This window comes from Octopus sinensis, linkage group LG2 (assembly GCF_006345805.1).
Source record: "Octopus sinensis linkage group LG2, ASM634580v1, whole genome shotgun sequence".
Lineage (NCBI taxonomy): Eukaryota > Metazoa > Mollusca > Cephalopoda > Octopoda > Octopodidae > Octopus > Octopus sinensis.
Genome location: NC_042998.1, coordinates 100902376 through 100922186, shown reverse-complemented (window position 1 = coordinate 100922186; position 19811 = coordinate 100902376). Strand labels below are relative to the sequence as shown.

Genomic DNA, 19811 nt, shown 5'->3' with positions numbered 1-19811 from the left:
ATAGAATGAAAGAGATTAGAGAGAAGAGAAAGAGAAAATATAACAAATATCGTGAGATTTTAAAGCTGAGATAGTATTAAAGTAAAAATTATCTTCTAGCATCTGTTAATTGTACTCTTGCAAATTTAACTAAGAGCTCGTTGATGAGACATGTATGTGTTGATCTGATACAAGTGAAATTGGATATATATGGAAGCGCAAGTTTATTAAAGAAAGATATATAAGTATATGTGAACACTCATGTGTGTATATATATATATATATATATATATATATATATATATATATATATATATATATAATATATATATATATATATATATAATATTATATATATATATATATATATATACGGTTAAGTGATTGAGATTCAAGTGAATTCTAAAGAATTCACATGAATATGGTCCTTAACTAGGATGCACCGGAAATCTATATGGTGTTAACCATACGACAAGTGGGGTGATTACAAATAGGAAAAAAGCAACAAGAATGGATTAAAATCTCGGTACGATCGTTTCGTACGAGGACATCTTTAATAAGCTACAAAAAATGCAGTGAATACAGATGGCTCGTACTCGTCAGCCGAAAAAACATCAGAGAATTCCCAAACATCAAAAGGGGTAGATACAAAAGAGGTTGTAAGATTAACTTCATTGAAGAAAGTTCGATTCATGGAGATCCGATGAAAGGTTTTAAACTTACAGAATTTGGACCTTAACTCCAAACTACATTATCCATTTAGAAAGGAAGGTGAAATCACTAGTTACGTAAATAAATTATCTAATCATCCCCCAAATATAATTAATTCCTTAGTTAGAAATATTTCTATAAGAATATCCAAATTATCGTCTAATTTTAATATATTTAACTCACACTCAGGACATTACAATGAGGCGTTATCTAGAGCAGGATATAACCAGAAAATTACATTTGAAGATACGGAAAACCTTGGAACTCATCATAATAAGTTAAGTAATTTAAACAGCAATAACCACATAAACAACAAAAATGATCAAGCCGAAAAGATACATAGATGTGGATCTAATACAACATCTAATCGTAATGATAATAAGTATAAGGATAAATACATAGACCATAACATAGATAGCCCTGATAAGACAACCTTAAATAAAATTAAGAAACATACAATTAGTAACGTAGACAACAATAATGACCAAGCCAGAAAGGATAGTAGAAATAGATTTACAACGGCAAAGTACCCTATTGATATTAAGAACATTAATAAAAACATAACATTGAACACTTATAATAAGGATAAAATAAACTTGGATAAAACTAGCAAACATGCTAACAGGAACATTAATAAATACAAAGAATCTGATGATGGTAGGATTAATTCTAACAACCCTAACTCTAGTGGGAAAAATTCTAGCAGCCCTAACTCAATTTCTAAGAAATTTAATAAGAAAGACATAATATGGCTAAACATCCCTTTTAACTGTGCGGTTTCATCAGATATTCAGAGTAGATTCAAAACAATTCTAGAAAAAAATTTCCCATCCTCTCATAGATATCATAAAATTATTTCTAAAAAAACAGTCAGAATTTCTTATTCAACTCTCCCAAATATGTCCACTTTAATAGCTAAGATCAAACATAAAACTAGCCAGAAAAAATTTAATCAATAAAAATAAAAATACAATGGAAAATTGTAATAACAGTACGGAAAGTAATAATGGCAACAATAATAATAATAAGGAATGTCATATAATAAATATAACCAATAGCTATGGAATTGTTAACAACAATAATAACATAAATAGGAATGATTATGTTAATAATTTGAATAATACCAGGAATGTAAGTACAGTGAATGAGGGTAACAATATTATCAGCAACAACACTACACATTTAGAAAACAATACCGACAGCAATACTAATAGCATCAACAATATCAATAATGATAGTAGGGTTATAGAACCAAACGATAATGTAAGAATACCGACAAATGATAATACTACTTTAGGAGATAACATTAACTACAATAATGATAACATTATTTTAGATAGCAGCACCAATAATATTAATAATGAAAGTAGGGCTTTAGAACCAAATGAAAATGTAAGAATACCAATAAATGATAATACTATTTTAGATAATAATATTAACTACAATAATGATAGAGCTTTTTTAGATAATAACAATAATCAAAATCATGATAAATTTACCCGCTCTGCTTCGAACAACAGTAATATGAGACTTCTATCCTCAAGTTATTCCACCTCTAATTATAATGCCCCTAGATGTAATTTCAGAATTAAATCAAAATGCCCGGCCCCTGGTTTATGCGGGTTAACTAACATAATCTACAAATGCTCCGTAACCACAGATAATAATAAGTTCTCTTATGTTGGATGTACTGTAAATTTTAAACAGAGATTGAATAACCATCTCTCATCCTTCAAATTACGTCATAAAGCTGATAGCACCACTCTTTCTAGTAAAATTTGGGAACTAAAAAACAATAATATCAAATATAACCTTAATTGGGAATTAGTCAGAAGAGCAAAACCCTATAAAAATGGCAGAGTAGGTTGCCAACTTTGCTCCATGGAAGCATTTGAAATACTAATGTATAGAAATAATAGAGAAATTCCATTAAACAGCAGAATTGAACTTGGAAATTCTTGTATACATGCTCGAGTTAAGACTCTTAAATACTTTAAATGATATTTCAATTGATAACTGTATACTGGAATCACTTTGTATAAATTTCACTTTGACTTATATATCACTCCTACATAGTATATTATATATTTAACTAGAAAGATAAGATCTAACTAGCTATGATTATATTCTCTCTCTGATTGTACTATTTGATACTTATTGATTTAAATTATTTGATTTATTTCTATTGGACCATATTAATAATTTAAATTTTTGCTCTATTTTTCTCTCCATTTCTTAGTCTATTTCACTTTAACCCATATATAAAAATTAGTTAGTTAAATCTCTTAGGTTTCTTTTACACTAATTATTAATTCTGCTAATCCCAAACCTATCGTAGTGTATTGTGATGTGATATAATATAATATAAAATAATATAATATAATATAGTGTAGTGTATTATAGTATAGTATAATAATAATATAATTGTTTGGTTTCATTAAAAAACAACCCCATTTTTCTTTCCTTTCTAATGACCTCTCATTGTAACCTGTCAATCTATTAATAGCAACATTTATAAATAAAGAAATAAATTGTTGACCTCAGTTCGAATTTTGCACTAAACAAGCTTAGATTTTCTGGTAGTATCAATTTGTGCCCATCCCCTTAGCTTCCCCTTCCCTTTCTCTTTGATAGCTTTAATAGCAGTAACTGATTAAATTCTACTTCCTTCCTCCTCTCTCTGTGATTCTTGTAAAATTCATTAACAACCTGCACCTCTACAGTATAAGACTGTCACTTTGCTTCTCATTCGGATTCCCTGATATTTTCGCATGATTGTACCCTAAATCTCTTCACAAAACTGGATTATGAACTATAAGGACATGCACATATTCTGTAAGTTCAAGACTTTTCATCGGATCTCCAAGAATCGAACTTATCTGCGATTCTTATAAATTTCAATATCAATCTGTTCCTCTACACGTTATGACAGTCACTTTGCTTTTTACTCAGACTTTCCTCTACACGATATGACAGTCATTTTGCTTCTTACTCGGATTTTCAGAAATTTTGCATGACTGTATCCGAAAATTTCTTCACACAACTTGATTAGCAATTTAATATGAGCTATATGTAGACATGCACAAATTCTGTAAGTTTAAAACCTTTCATCGGATCTCCATGAATCGAACTTTCTTCAATGAAGTTAATCTTACAACCTCTTTTGTATCTACCCCTTTTGATGTTTGGGAATTCTCTGATGTTTTTTCGGCTGACGAGTACGAGCCATCTGTATTCACTGCATTTTTTGTAGCTTATTAAAGATGTCCTCGTACGAAACGATCGTACCGAGATTTTAATCCATTCTTGTTGCTTTTTTCCTATATATATATATATATATATATAATAAAAATGAAGAACAAACACAAAAATCAACAACGCGAAGAGTGCTACATGTAAAGTATTAGAAGTATTAGGAGGCGCTCAAAGAAGGAAAGAAATGTGGTTTTACGTTTCGAGCAAAGCTCTTCTTCGAAAACAGGAGATCAAGAAAAAGCCAATAGAATAAGAAGACAGAGGGGGCCAGTGAATCGTTGGCGATTTTTTTCTCCTCCGTCCTCTATTGGACTTTCCTCTGTCTCCTGTTTCCGAAGAAGAGCTTTGCTCGAAACGTAAAACCACCTTTCTTTCTTTCATTGAGCGTCTGCTAATACTTTACTTGGATTTACTATTTACGCACGCTCACACAGACACCCGACCTTCCGACTGACTTTGGAGTACCTAATTCTTTCTACCATCGGATTATATTACCTTGTTCATTCGGAATACGCCATTTCTGCACCTTGATTATGAATCATTATATATATATATATATATATATATATATATATATATATATATTATATATATATATATATATTATATATATATATATATATATATATATATATATGTATATGTATGTATGTATGAAGATGGGAAAAGTTGTAACACGGCCAACGGGAATCGTACCTGCATCAGCTGTAAACCGTATAACCGTGCTAATCATTACATCAAGGCGATATCACAATTTCAACTATCCGAATTAGAAGTCTTAACCTAACAAGCTAGGATTCCTTATGCCGGTGTCAACAGGAAACTCAATCCACACAGTATCAAGGTATGGGGTTATGTGTGTGTGTGTGTGTGTGTGTGTGCGTTTAAAATTAACTAGACAAGGATGAAGTACGGAAAGAGAGCAGGATGGCTATCAACCTCCACCACTGACCTGAAGATTCAACAATCTCGAGAGTTAGTTCTGGTCAACCGACGTGTGACCATCGAATGAGAGGCATACTCTCTGCAAATTAGTCACGGTTTTGTATACGAAATCATCCACGACAAGTTTCGCTTCCGTAAAGTTTGTGCGAGATGGCTGCCCAAGGAACTTACCGAAGCGCATAAGAGCAACTGTGAGGTGATTTGTCAACACTTACTCCACCGCTACGACGATGAAGGCGATGTAGCTCTTTTCGAGAGAGAATACTCACAAAGAATGAGACCGGAGTCTACTGCTTTGAGCCAGAATCCAAAAGGCATAGTGTGACACGGAAACACCCGGAATCGCCAGTGAAAAAGAAATTCAAAACTCAACCTCCCGCAGAAAAAGTGATGCTAGCTGGGGGGGGGTGTAAAAGGGCTTATATTGGAACATTAACTGGAAAGGGGGTCTACAGTCACCAGTGTAGATGCAGCTGATCCCTAGATGCCTTTAACAGCGTTCACGCGTATGCAAGCGTTTAGATCAGTCCAATAGTTCCTATTTCTTTACTACCCACAAGGGGCTAAACACAGAGAGGACAAACAAGGACAGACGAACGGATTAAGTCGATTATATCGACCCCAGTGCATAATTGGTACTTATTTAATCGACCCCGAAAAGATGAAAGGCAAAGTCGACCTCGGCGGAATTTGAACTCGGAACGTAGCGGCAGACGAAATACTGCTAAGCATTTCGCCCGGCGTGCTAACGTTTCTGCCAGTTCGCCGCCTGTGTGATAGTTCCTATAACATGTCATCCATACTATCTTGGGCAATATATCTGAATGTTAGGTATAGTACTCTTAGTTAAGAACTTCTGTAATTGCATCACTTAGAAAAAGCATCGATGAGCTCCATATAGTCATAAACTCAAACTGCATCTCATTTACGCTAATTTCCTCCCTAATTAGTAGTTCTATATCTCATTTTATCACTTTCTCACCTTTGTTCATCAATTTGATGCTTCTGTAGTTGCTTCCCTCGAGAGCATCCTTTTTGCCTTTGTAGGTGTTACGATAGTACCGATGCACCTGGCATTGAATGGCACCTCCCTGCACTATCTAAATCATCTTGTCAGCAACCAGCCCGTATCACATCTCGCCTGACATTTTTGTTGTCGCAGCAACTATTCCAGATGACTCTGTTGCTTTCCCTGTCTTCATATCGACCACTTCAGAAGGCTTACTTGAGGCAATTCCTTTCCTATACACTTTTCTCATTCAGTAACCTCTTGCAGCATTTCCATGCTTCTTTCTACTTGGCTTCTGTGTGGGCAAGTGTGAAGATATCATTCCGCACATACTACTTTCCACAATTGATATCTTGGTTTGCATTGACAATGTTACATTGCAATCCAGAATACCTAACACCCCCATCTCACGCTTCAAAACATTGACATATCTCCTTAGCTACAATTTCTCTCCTTTCTAAATATATCTGACAATTAACTCATCTTCCAGCTATTTGATATTATTCCCCATCCCCCACTTCTTCCCCTCTTTTCAGGCTTGTCTCCCAATCTTTATGGGTCAGTCCACTCCATTGTTCCATCCCCATGTCACTCTTCGTAGAATTCAATCTGTAATTACCGCCAAAGGCGGTCCTACTACATATTAAAAAAAAATTGTTTGAAATTTTAATGTGTTTCCATTATTTTGTTCAACCTCTGTATATATATATATATCAAGATTAATCAGCCGAGGTTGCTGGGATGGTCTGGTTCTTGGCTGATGGCTGGGGGCTTCGGGTGTCCCGTCCTGTGGTTCTTGTGTCGTCTCTGTGGTGTTTCATGTTCTTGTCCATGTCTGTAATTATTTTTACTGTTTACCTATATGTATATATATATATATATGTATGTTTGTAAGTATGTATATGTATATTATATATATATACACACACACATATACATACCTATATACATATGTATGTATGTACATACACACACACATATATGTGTGTATTTGTATATCTATCTATCAATCTCTCTCTCTCTCTCTCTCTCTTTAAATATACGTGGGTATGTGTGTTTGTGTACATACGTCTATTGATATACACACATACATATACACACACACACATATATATATATAAACTTATATACTTACATATATATATATACATTCATATTTATACATACACACATACACACACACACACACACACACACACACACATATATATATATATATATATATACTTACGTATACATATACATATATATATATACATACGTGTACATACACATACACACACATATATATATACTCACACACAGATATATATACACACACGTATGTATGTATGTATGTATGTATGTATGTATGTATGTATGTATGTATGTATGTATGTATGTATGTATGCATTATACACGCGCGCGTGTGTGTACGCACACACGTACACAAACATCAAGGACTCATGCAGTCAAAACAAGAGTGATGATTGAATCTATAAGAACAGTATTTCACGCCTCATCTCCCCTACGGCGAATTTATCGAATATGTCATCAATGAGTCACTCACTGTCTTGTTTCTATGGGAGCTTGTCTCTTGCTTAACAGCGTTCGCCTCTTTTCTAGAATTATAGATATTTTTTCTATAAGCCCAACTACTGCTTCTCCTATCTAAGGGCTAGAATAAACACTTCGTTGCTGTGCAGCCGAAAATCACAGCCATTAGTTTGCTGTCGTCTGATGTTGACAATTAGTCACATGACGCAACTGACCTAAGAAACACTTATGAATGGAAGAGAAGTTCTCATTGAACATACACCGAGAAACCTGTCTCGTTTTCTATTTACTACTACTATACATTTACTCCCGATTTCAAATACGTTTCTATCAATTTCCGCCATATTATTATTATTTTTTTTTTTTTTGCCATCACGAAAGCCTTTCGTCGAGAGTTAACTATACTGGACCAATTGCTTCATCTTTTTTTAATAGCAATACTTTAATATAGCAGCTAAATCTCCCAGAAATCGCACTATGCAATCGTAATAAATGAAGAACACACTGTGGAATGTAGTTTTCGATACAAAAAAAAAAGACGACAAAACTACAGCTGGGATGAATCTAGCCGTATGCCAGCTCCAGCAGGTAAACAAAAGCTAAAGGCTTTACAACAGGACATCTCTTCTTGCAAGTCTGACATTTTATCTTCATATCTGATGTTCTACACTCCGTCACTTAGTCGTGCAGCTTGCTAAAAGTAGTCGTTAAATCTCCCTCAGATTACATTTTACTGACTTGAATATAGCCTGTGCTGTAAAAAGAAACATGCTCACATTTGAAACAAATATGTTTCTGAGCATAATCAAATCGATAAATTTGCAAACTGCCCCAAAATCAACTCACACAATTTTTGGTGAAAAGCTGTTTTTAACAAAGTTTTTCTGGCGCGTTTACGGAGCCGTCGTTATACTCTAAGCAAAATTGGCAATTGCCTAGGGCGCGGCTAAAATCTGGAGGCGCCGCACAAAATTCATTAATCTAAACAAAACCCCTGAAATCTCAATAATAATAAAGTGATCGAGAGAGGTACCGCTCAGAACAGATGGGAATGGAGACAGGATAGGGGTGGTAATGGGAGGCAAGAGGGTTGTTTGATGTTATGGCCAAGCAAATGAGTTGACGTGAAACATCTTAAATTTTACCAGAAACCAGATTTACACGGTGATATGCATGATAAACTAGAGATTTCTTGCGTGCAAGTCAATAAAAATTGTTTTCAAATGCATTTCAGCTGGAGTAATGAAGGTGATGGTTGGGAGTATTTGAAAAAAAATGTTAAAGGGAGTGCACAATGTAGAGTTGTAAGATAGGGAAACAAGCTGTAGAGCTGGGAGCAGGTAAGAACATTGTAGGACTAAGAGGAGTGTACAATCTAGGACTCAGTCAAGGGCACTGTTTATACCCGTTACAGGCCCTGCGCAGTCATGTGCACCATCAGGAAAAGAATCTTGTGATACATCGTGACGTATATTTGCCATTTAAATATGGCTAACCCCTAAGGGTGGATGCTACTGTAGTTTGTAGCCCCATGAGGACACTTCCTCCAGCTGGCTTTAGACACATGTAACGAACTTTGTGTGAATATCTTCTTTTGTACTTTCGGGGTACGAGAGGCAATCACTATCGTTGCTTTAATAATCCAGAATTCTACCAGTCAGAAACAACAAGACGCAGACGTAAATAATATATATACTACTTTATTCTCTAATGTGGTAACAGTAACAATAAGTGGTTATCTGGTATCCCTTTGGTATAAATGTGTCAGTGCTGAACCTTATCGCTGTAAAATAAGAAAGTGTTCAAATGCAAAACGACACTGGTCAAAGATGGCGTCCAGAACAGGGAGAAGATGTGGTCTGCAACAATTTGGTTAAAGGCCTTTTGGTAAAGCTGCTGCTAGAATCAAGTTCGGACAGAGAGAAATATACGTGTTGTACCTTCGGTCGCTTTTGTCTCAAGTCGCTGCTTGCTGGACGCTGGTGGTCAACGTCTTACGATCCCCTTGCCTCGGCTAACTGCTACGTAGGCAAAAGGGTTCTTCTTCCGGTGGTGAAAGCACCAACCCCGCACGCGCGAAATACAAATGGACGGTGCGCGAGCGCGCGCCGTTGTATAGGATCACTACACACACTTACTGTGCCTTATCAGTATTTGCAAAGGGAAGCCATCCTTCCCGTCTTCAACTTATGATACACACGGACGATGTGTTGCAGCTACTGTTTATAACTCGCTCTAAGATTTATTATTGCTTGATTACACCTTTTCGATATCAGTGTCTTTACGATACTGGAAAAGGGATAAGTATTTGTGAAGAGAACCTACTTTTCCTCGACAACTGTGATTGTCACACGCCGATGACGGGTCAATACTCAGAAACTCGAGTCCGTGTGTATCATAAGTTGAAGACGAGAAGGGTGGCTTCCCTTTGCAAATACTGATAGGGCACAGAAAGTGTGTCCAAAGCCAGCTGGAGGAGGTGTCCTCCTGGGGCTACAAACTATAGTAGCATCCACCCTTAGGGGTTAGCCATATTTAAATGGCAAATATACGTCACGATGTGTTGCAGCTACTGTTTATAACTCGCTCTAAGATTTATTAAATCTTGTGATAGCTCTTTATGAAAAAAAGTTTCAGATTTGTAACTTTTCTAATGTTATGGAGACAGTTACTACCGGAAACATACAACATCTGGTCCTCTTTCCGTCTTTAACAATACCAGTATGTATTTTTTAGAAAATGAAATGAGAAGAAGAAGAAGAAGAAGAAGAAGAAGAAGAAGAAGAGAAGAAGAAGAGAAGAAGAAGAAGAAGAAGAAGAAGAAGAAGAACAACAACAACAACAACAACAACAACAACAGCAGCAGCAGCAGCAGCAGCAACAGGAACAACGACGACGACGACAAGAACATCATCAGCATCATCATCGTGGACATGGCTTAAGCAAGGCAATTTGAAGCGTACCACTGAAGCATTATAATTGCAGCACAAGATTAGGCTCTTGCTACAAATTCTACAGAACCTCTGACACCAGTAAAGCAGATTCTGTGAAGAGAATGTAGAAAATGTAACCTACATGGTAAGTAGATGTGAGAGCCTAGCGCAAAGGGAATACAAACACCATCATGATAAAGTTTACCTTCATTGGCTTTTATATCGTAAAAACTAATACGTATTGAACAAAAAAGCTAAATACTGCCAGATCATTCACGTAACCATACCAAATGACATGGATATTGCGAGAAAGAGGTTGAAAAAAATCACCACGTACTCTGAATTGAAAACGGAGGCAGCAAAACTGTTTGGAATGCGAAGGGAAAAAAAATTTCCAAAAATTTTTGTCAAATTTTTTAAGAATTTTTTTTCTTCTAAATATGCGGGAAAATACGGACATTATGATTCGGACAAAAATTTCAAAACATTTCTGTAGTTAGGGTTAGGGTTACGGTTACGGTTAGTGTTGGGGAAAAAAGTCAAAATTGGAGGATTTGGGGTGGGGAATTTTCACAATGTCGATTTTTGGCAATTTTCCGGAACCTCCGTATCCGAAAACGGGGGTTTTTGGCAAAAAAATTTTTTTAATAAAGAAATTTGGGAAAAAATGGGGCGGGGACGGGCGGAAGTCTTTCCACTTTTTCCTTAAAATGAACTGTTGTATCATTCCCACTCTTCTAGAATTTTCTCAATGCAATTTACCTTTCTATTTCTTACTCTTCGTATAATATCAATTTCCTCAGGCCATGTAAAAGAAAAAAAAAATTGAATCGTCAGTTATACCCTTAAAGAAAATTTCCTTTCTCAGAGTTTCACGTCACCGAACCGATAGCATGTCGAACCTTAAACTGAAACGTTGATGATTTGTACTCTGATGCTAGTACTGTGCAGTATTTATCGCCGAGACAGTTGTCTCTTATTTACCTACCGTAAATCCTCGAATATAATCCGCATTTTTTCCTCGTACTATATGCGAGGTTAAAAATGAAAATTATTTTCTAAGCAATGTCCGAGTCTGTATTTGCTGTCTGGTAATGTTTATTCACACGCATTTTATGGTGTCGGGCGCGAAAATACATTAAGCTAAGCCTGAAAGCAATGAAGTCCTAAAAGAATCATCCATAACATGCAGTAAGCAACATTTATTAAACGTTATTACTGTTATTTCTTTATTTTCTGCAAACAAAATGCACAAAAAAGCTACACGTTTGCATTATGCTATATGTACAATAAGAATAAAGGACTTTATCGTATACAGTTTTACAAACCAAAGACGTTATATAGACCTTGACTCAAGTTAGAGAAGGGGTGCGTATTATACACAAGGTTTAGGTTTTTCAGAGGTACAGCCCCCTAAAAATCCCCTGCGTATTATACTCAAGGGCCGACTATACTCGAGGATTTACGGTACTCGCAAAGAATCACATTTTGCTTTGTAAACTGACCATTAAACTAAACATGAATACTGCATCGGACTGGCTAGATGGGTCTTGATTAATTGGTATGAGATTTAAGCTGAGTGTTGTCCCATATTAAAACCAACTCCGAACTGTGTTTGAGAAACATTTATTTATACATGTGCACATCTCAATATTTATATAATTATACAGATGATTGCCAGAGCTATATTACCGTTTGCCAGCTGTAAAAGAAGTTCATAGTTGAATTAATAATAGATAAGAACGGCTTCGTTTGAGAGGCGGGAAAATACTCTCTTCTTCATAGTCGAAGCTTTCTTTCAACTAGGGTCGAGTACCGACCAAGAAATCTTTCTTCTTATGGACTTGTTGTCTGTGCCACCTACGTGTGTCGCTGATTAAGACTGACTAGTTACTTATTTGTGTGTGGTGAGAGGTGAAGATATTGGGTTCGTGGTATGTGCGGGAGAAGTATGTAGACAAAGAGAGTCTTTTATACACAATCATCTCTGAAACCGTCTTTACCTCTGCGTTAATCCTGGCGTGTTTTCGCTTTTATAACACCTTTTTACGTGGAAACATCTAGAACTTTAGATAATACGGAGTGATATTGCTGCAAGATGATTGGTCAGTATTATGGGCAGTCGCCCGGTCTGATCTGGCCTACTTCTCTTTATTCTTTTACTCTTTTACTTGTTTCAGCCATCTGACTGCGGCCATGCTGGAGCACCGCCTTTAGTCGAGCAAATCTACCCTAGGACTTATTCTTTGTAAGCCTAGTACTTATTCTATCGGTCTCTTTTGCCGAACTGCTAAGTTACGGGGAAATAAACACACCAGCATCGGTTGTCAAGTGATGTTGGGGGGACAAACACAGACACACAAACATATACACACACACATATATATATATACGACGGGCTTCTTTCAGTTTCCGTCTACCAAATCCACTCACAAGACTTTGTTCAGCCCGAGGCTATAGTAGAAGACACTTGCCCAAGGTGCCACGCAGTGAGACTGAACCCGGAACCATGTGGTTCGTTAGCAAGCTACTTACCACACAACCTCTCCTACGCCTAGTTACTAAGCCTACACGGTTTCGAATCTCAGCCTCGTTGCATCTGTATAATTCCTTTCTCACCTAGACACAAAGTTAAACATTTGTAGGGTGGGATTACAGTCAATTGTAATCGAACCAATTCCTGAATGGCATTTATTTTATCGACTCTGGAGAGATAGAATATTGAGTTGGCTCCGATGAGATTTGAAGCCAGAACGAACAAAAACGATGAAAATTAAATCGATAATTGGCCCGGCATTCTCCCGATTCTGCCATTCCACTGCCTTGTTTGCATAAGTACCAAACGCTTTTTTTTTCTGTTTACCTGCTGTGTTGAGATTCAGTACCCCAATTACGTCGAAGAAAATAACTGAGAAATTTTTTTCTAAAAAAACTTCTAGATTTTTTTCTTCTTCTTCTACTGGTTTACCCAAAATAAATTTGCAGCTCAATGTAATCCTGTTTCCCACTCCTATTCATTCACATCCTCAGATCAGTAGACCAAAGCACGATTCTCTCTAATAATAGATGCCGAAACCTAGAAACTTAAACCTAACAAAAGGAAGTCCAAGCATACATACATACATACATACATACATACATACATACATACATACATACATGCATACATGCATACATGCATACATACATACATGCATACATGCATACATACATACATACATACATACATACATACATACATACATACATACATACTTATGTACATACGTATTTATGTATGTATATGAATACGTATATATGTATTGCATTGTGAGTAAAAACGCAAAAAACAAAATTAGTTCAAGACCAATTATTGCATAATTTGTTATTTACGTAGTAGAAACCAGAAATATTTGTGTGAAACTTCTATGGTTACGTTTTATGTTGGCTAAAGTAACGAGCAAGAAGTGCTAATGAGAAAATTGACTGCGATATTTGAGTAAAGTTGACACTTTGAAGTGGAACTAGAGGTCAGTTATGAATAGTAACTTTAACTGCGAAATAGTCAATAAAACATTCGGCTTAAGTAAATATAAGATATTAGGGGATCAGAGGAAAAGGTGTTTGGTAATTATATGAACAAATGTTTACTTCTGTACTAATTAAACAGACATGCAAAAAATAAATAAATGCTTATACATCGACTTTTGAACTTTGCTTGTTTTGTTCTTTTTTTGTTGTTTTTCTCCTCTAATTAGATTCAACCATCACGAGATTTTTTTAATATAATATTTGATATAGACTCTCTGTACAAACTTATAAGGATAAATATGAAGTGTTGATCATCGTGTCCTTACACAATGGTAACAAACACCAACACCCACAGTGGTCAAATTTCAAGCATAAATTGCTTGTGCATGTGTTATAGGATTGTAGAAACTATAAACTTGAACAGAAGACGAAATGTTGAATACATGGTAAGATGGCTTTAACTATTATAATCAAAGAAAAAGGAAATTTCTTTTTTTCTTTTTGTGGATAAATTATATTGGTTATGACAAACCTGACACCTAAATATTGATTTCAAATATTGACACAAGGCCAGCAATATCAGAGGAAGAGTTAAGTCGATTACATTGACCCCAGTGCTCAACTGGTACTTATTTTATTGACCCCGAAAGGATGAAAGACAAAGTCAACCTCAGCAGAATCTGAACTCAGAAGGGGAAGACGGGCGAAATGCTACTAAGCATTTCGCCCGGCGTATTAACGATTCTGCCACCTCGCCGCCTGAGTTCACTGTGCATAGGAAAGACAAGATAGTCACGACTGGAATGCGTTTTGATTGTAAGTCTGCTCGATCAAGATCGATTTGGGGCTAAACAACGGCATTACGAACGAGAGAGTATCTACGTGTGTGTTTCGTTCAACATCTTTAAACAACCCTTATTCAAGGACCTTTTGAGCGGATGGGCTACTCGACCTGAAGAAAATTCTAACTGGGCCCCACCTGCAAGGTCATGCGCTGTTTATCTTGATATGAGACCACCATGTCGCGCACGTATGGTTGTGATGCATGTGCCTGATCAGGGCCGGCCCTAGAGTTGCTGGCGCTCCGGGCAAGCTGAAATTCGGCGTGTACAAGCTGATGGTCGCGGAAATTTCCTTGCCTTTATCACGCCCTCCTTGGCGCCCCCTAGCACATGGGTCCCCGGGCGACTGCCCGAATTACCGGTACCTTGAGCCGGTCCTGTGCCTGATGTACCCTTATCAGCAGGTAGTCATGATGGGTATATTGGGCTTCGTATATTTGTACCCCAGGGTCACTTTGATGGTACGCATTATAATAATAACCGCTACAAGTCGTGGTGACACGGTGAGTTACCGAAAGTGCTACACTGGAAACTGTGCTTAAAGTGGGGGCTAGAGGGAGGCAAGAGGTGGTATGAGCACAAACCGCTGAGAGTGGCGGAGTCAGAGACCCGCAAAATCCTCTGGATTTCCCAATCCAAACAGATCAGGTGCTAAAGCATAACAGACCGGACTTAGAGGTGCTGGATAAGATGCACCACATGTGATATATGGTTAATGTTGCGTGCCTTTTTGGCCCACGAATAGTCAAGAAGGAAGGAGAAAAAGTAGATAAATACAACCATCTTAAGTACGAAACAGACTGGCTATGGAAAATGAAGAAGGTGAAGATTGTACCAATTATTGTTGGGTCCTTGGGGACAGTAAGAGAAAGTATCAAGAGGAATATGCAAGAAATCAGAATAGCGTGGCCAGTAGAACTGTTACAAGAGGTTTGCCTTCTTAGCACGGTCAGAATAATCAGGAAAGTTTTAGATAGCTGAAAAGGATAAATCGCACAGTCCCGTAGGCTGCAGGCAGCAAGCCCTCTACGCATGCAAGACTCCAGGAGTTCCAACAAACCCTGAGATAAAAGATAGTGGCGGGGAAGTGCAACGACGTCCTCGGGAAGACTCCGGGCGCCGACGAGAACGAACTAGTTAGTCTGTTCCGGAGGACTTTTCAGTCGGTAACTATCATGGATAATTTCCTGATGGCCTTGGCTTGGCAATGTTATCGGATGGCGTTACCAGTTCGCGATAAACTCTACAGGCACGGATGTGCTATCAGAAGGGCATGTCCGAGGTGCACGCGGAGTGACGAAACCGTTCTACATGTTCTCTTTCAGTGTCCGGGCATTGCCGACTTGTGGAGTTATGTCGAACAGCTGCTGTCACGTGTGGACGGCTCCGTCTGTGGGCCGAGTCTGTAGTGATGATCGCACTGCCGCCCTCCTTCAGTCGAGCAGGTAAGGCAGTTTACCTTTACCTGGTAGCTGTAGCGAAAGAGGTTGAAAGGTACGAGGATAGATACATTCCTCTTTGGTAGAGCTCTCATTGAATTCTTCAAGTTTCAATTGAAAAGGAAATCGAGAGTGGAGGGGCAAGTGCTATCCTCGAGTGAGTTTATTGAAAGATGAGTGAAAGTTGCGAAAATAGCAAGAGTGGATGGTACCTCTCTAAGTGTAAACCTGGGAGAGAAGGAATTTGAGAGGGCACTTGCTCTTGGGATTTCAAGGAAATCTCGGACAGTGGAGTTCCTCGATTATCTCTGGAGACTTTCCTGTATCAGGAGGGCCACATCTCTATCATCCTCTCCATCACTGCTTTTTTTAACCTTTGTATCCTATGCATATGTCCCTTCTATTTCAGTTTATACCGTGTATACTCTTTTTCTTTCCTTTTTTATCATTTCATTATATGTAAACCCCACGCTTCATGTCTGTCTTTGTATTATTGTCCCTCTCATCCTTTCGCCCTTGTGGCAAATGAATGAAATCATTATTATTATTATTATCATTATTTATAATATAAGCATAAGGTCGGAAACTTGGAGAAGTAAGGAGTCGATAAAATTTATTCCAGTACTTGCCAGGTACGTTATTTTATCGATCCCGGAAGGATGAAAAATAAAGCTGACTTCGACGGGATTTGAACTCAAAACATGAAGAGCCTGAAGTAATATTGCAAGAGAGTTTGTCCGATCCTCTACCAATCCACCACTCTAACAAAACATTTGATAATAACAACAAAAATAACAGTAACAACGATAAAAGCACAGGGATCATGTAACAGCACACACACACACACACACACACACGAGCCTCGTGCCTTCACAAGTGACAGCGGTCACGGTCAGACAGTAAGCAAGTATCTCAAAAACAATAAATGCCATTTTAAGGGTCTCTTCCTCAAAACTCTCTCTCTCCCTCTCTCTCCCCCCCTCTCCCTCTCTCTCTCTCTCTCTCTCTCTCTCTCTCTCTCTCTCTCTCTCTCTCTCTCTCTCTCTCTCTCTCTCTCTTCTCCTCTCTCTCTCTCTCTCTCTCTCTCTCTCTCTCTCTCTCTCCCATGCCTTCTACTGTGTTGACTCACTGTTGATAACAAGCAGCTTTTAAAAACAAGGCAGCCGTAGATAGATATGTCTCAATCCAGAACTGACAGATGGACAGATGGAGGAGACGGTGTAGTTTTTAGTGTCAAAACGTAGAAGAAAAAACGAAAATAAGAAAAAAGAAAAACACCCCAATAATTGTCATATGATAAATGGAGCTAACTTAGGAAAAATAAGGGTTCTTTGATTACTAGAATATAAAGGGAACAGAAGAGGTCTCTCTTTCTCTTTCACTCATCGTCCCATTTTCCAAAAGGCCACCGTGTTTTTTTAATTTATTTATTTACACGTGTGTGTGTGTGTGTGTGTGTGTGTGTGTGTATGCACACACGCAAAAACACTTTTTTTGTTTACATCGAAAAGAAAGAGTACTCAGTTATTCAGTATATTGTGTAGAGTTTTCACTGACATCAGGAATCACTTGCTGATTCACTCTGAGTCAAATGTACGTGTAATCTTACTACTCTGAGTTTTATGTACGTGTAATTATGCAGAACTAACTGGACCCGTGAAAATTCATGGAAAACATGAAAAATGTAAGCATCTGTAAACAGTGTACTGGTGCCATGAGAAATGTTTGTATATTATGACCGTCTGCTTTTACGTTCTGAGTTCAAGTTCTGCCGAGGTCGACTTTGCCTTTCGTCCTTTCGAGATCGATAAATTAAGTACCAGTTGCGTATTGGGGTCGATCTAATCAACTGGCCCCCTCCCCACAAAAATTTCAGGCCTAGAAAAGTATATTGTGATAGTCACAGAATATAGAAAGTAATGTAACAGCAATGACTATATAATCCGACCAAAATATCTCTGTTACACAAACGTAAATGGAATTACTATTTAACCTTAAAATACATCGTACATATTCAAAGAACCTTCTTGGTTTAGTGGTACGGAACGTCTTTCTGGTATTCTTTTATTCTTTTACCTGTTTCAGTCATTTGACGGTGGCCATGCTGGAGCACTACTTTTTAGTCGAAGAAATTGACCCCTGAACTTATTCCCTGTAAGCCTGGTGCTTATTCTATCAGTCTCTTCTGCTGAACAGCTAAATTACAGGGACGCAAATGCACCAACATCGGTTGTCAAGCAATGGTGGTGGTGGGACAAAAACAGGTACAAACACACGCACACACACACAAACACATACATACATACATACATACATACATACATACATACATACATACATACATACATACATACATATGACGGGCTTGTAGGTAGCGGTGATGCTGACTGGTGAGATTTTGTAGTTGGCTGGTATGCCGAGAGAGGTCCAGCAGGCCCCTAACTGGTTCCCCGATCTTAAAGGTGTAATGTTGGATGTACAATAATGGCATATCAAGAAATGAGCCAGAAATTCTAAGTTAAAAAATATAGAAAGAAAAAGACAACGTTGTATTCCGAAGCCGAAAGATGTTTTTTAGCTGAGATGTAATTTTATAACGAAAGCAAATTCAAAATTTGAATTTTGGAGCAAAACACCACGTCTTTTAGTATATGGCTGCAGTTGAAATGGGTTAAAAAAATGTGTGTGTGTGTGTGATTGGGACTTTAATAGCAGTTTAAGGTCAGTCGCAGAAAGGAATTCAAAACGGCAATACGCACAGCCATATACATACAAACATACACATACATGCACAGACATACACAAACACATACCTAGAGAGAGAGAGAGGCAGACAGACAGACAGTGTCAGATAGTCCACAACGAAGTCTCTCTCTCTCTCTTTCTCTTCTCTCTCTCTCTCTCTCTCTCTCTCTCTCACTCTCACTCTCTTCCTACCTGTTGCTTTGTCACTGACTGGAATTGTTTTAGTTGTGTCTTCAAGCTCTTTCTCTCTCTTTCTCAGTTTTTCTCTTGCTATTAAAACAATAAATGTCCAAAATGATTCAGTGTTTCAACTGAAAAACATATACGAATGTATTAGACAGTTTTTATTTAGGATACGGTATCCAGTAATTGCTGTGGTTGAAAACAAAACAAACACCACTTTCCTTTAAGTCACCACTCACTTTTCTCTCAGAGATATATATGTCTCGAGTTGTAGCTGTAATTCAAAGAGGCCAGCCTTGTCATTTTCACTGTGAGGCTGAATCTCTCTGAGAACTACGTAATGTTATGTGTGTCTGTGGAGAACTCAGCCATTTGTGAGTTAATTTTATCCTCGTGTGGTAATGAAAAGTGAAATTGACATCCGGTATTTGCTGTGTGTATGTATCTATGTATAAACTTTTGTTTGGATTTATGTATCTACTGTCTCTCTCAGTTTCTCTCTTTCTCTTTCACTTCCTTTGTGTCCCTCTTCTCTCCCGCTTTTGATTTATCAATGTGTATATGTATCTATGTATCTTCTTCTCTTGCGATGAACACCGTCATCACTCACTGTCTCTTTCACTCTCTCCCTCTCTCTCTCTCTCTCTCTCTTTCTTTCTCTCTTACTACCTCTCTGAAACATTTTAAAGCAAAACGAACGCCGTCACCACTCACTGTCTCTTTC

General features: G+C 37.5%; 1 long non-coding RNA gene across 1 annotated transcript; it reads left to right on the top strand.

The window, feature by feature from the left end:
* Positions 1-8437: 8437 nt before the first annotated feature.
* On the top strand, positions 8438-18269 carry LOC118762304. Its single transcript, XR_004998057.1, has 3 exons — positions 8438-8451; positions 16890-16894; positions 17802-18269. It is a non-coding gene; the product is annotated as an uncharacterized LOC118762304 (long non-coding RNA).
* Positions 18270-19811: the final 1542 nt, after the last annotated feature.